Source organism: Austrofundulus limnaeus, unplaced genomic scaffold (assembly GCF_001266775.1).
Source record: "Austrofundulus limnaeus strain Quisiro unplaced genomic scaffold, Austrofundulus_limnaeus-1.0 Scaffold172, whole genome shotgun sequence".
In the NCBI taxonomy this organism is placed as follows: Eukaryota; Metazoa; Chordata; class Actinopteri; order Cyprinodontiformes; family Rivulidae; genus Austrofundulus; species Austrofundulus limnaeus.
This window is the reverse complement of record NW_013952574.1, coordinates 851,741-852,804: the sequence shown is the minus strand read 5'-3', so window position 1 is coordinate 852,804 and position 1,064 is coordinate 851,741.

Genomic DNA, 1,064 nt, shown 5'->3' with positions numbered 1-1,064 from the left:
GTGTGTGTGTGTGTGTGTGTGTGTGTGTGTGTGTGTGTAGTGTGAAAGTAGGTGGTTTCTGCAGTCAGAGAAATAAACTGCACACAGCTTCAGTGTTCGGGTTTTTACCCTGAAGTTTTGGAGCAAATCTCAAACCCAGTTACATGTCGGCCTCTGACTGGTTTTGAGAGCCACACTTCGTGTCTGTTGGTTTTTGTGCTCTAAAGCCGTCGTTCCTTGAAAATATGTTGAAGAAATTTATTTCAGCCCGATTCTAAAGAGAATAGTCTCAAAACCAGGATTATAATGGACTATGTTCTATTTAAACCTGCTGCAGATATTATGAGCCTTCAGACCCCCCCCCCCCCCCACACACACACACACACGTTTCCCCCTTCGTGTTGTGTCATGAAAATCAAGCCCTAAGAAAATAAATTTGCGATTTAAAAATATATATATTGTGTTTCCTTTTCGACAAACTGGATGACATTAAAATAGACTCATTTTGCTTCAATTCCTACTTTAGAAATTCATTTATTTAATCAGTTTTATTTAGCCAGACAAATCACAGATGTCTGCTTCGAGGCCTGGAGGCAGCCTATATGTTTAGAACTGTGGGAGGACATTCAGCTTAACTCCACACAAACAGAGCAGGACCAGTACTAACCAATCTGTGCTCTGTGTCTTTAACATAGGTTTTATAAATCACAGAAGCCATACATAGTTCTTGTTTTTGATTTCTGTAAAATGTATCCCAGCGTTTAATAAAAATAAGTTGGTGGAAATCCAGTGGTTTTTTTTTTTTGTGTGAGCTTATCTTTTTAACTGAATCCTTTCATTAAAGACAGATTGAACTGTCCATCCCTCTACTTCATATCTTACTTCTTTTCTTTAATTATGTAAAATGAATGAAATTATAGCTGGTTTTCAATAAAATCTTCGATAACTGCGAGAAGATAAAATGTTGATCCATCCACAGTTTTCTTTGAGGACGATGGTGGTCCCTACACATACATATGTATGTATGTATGTATGTATGTATGTATGTATGTATGTATGTATGTATGTATGTATGTATGTATGTA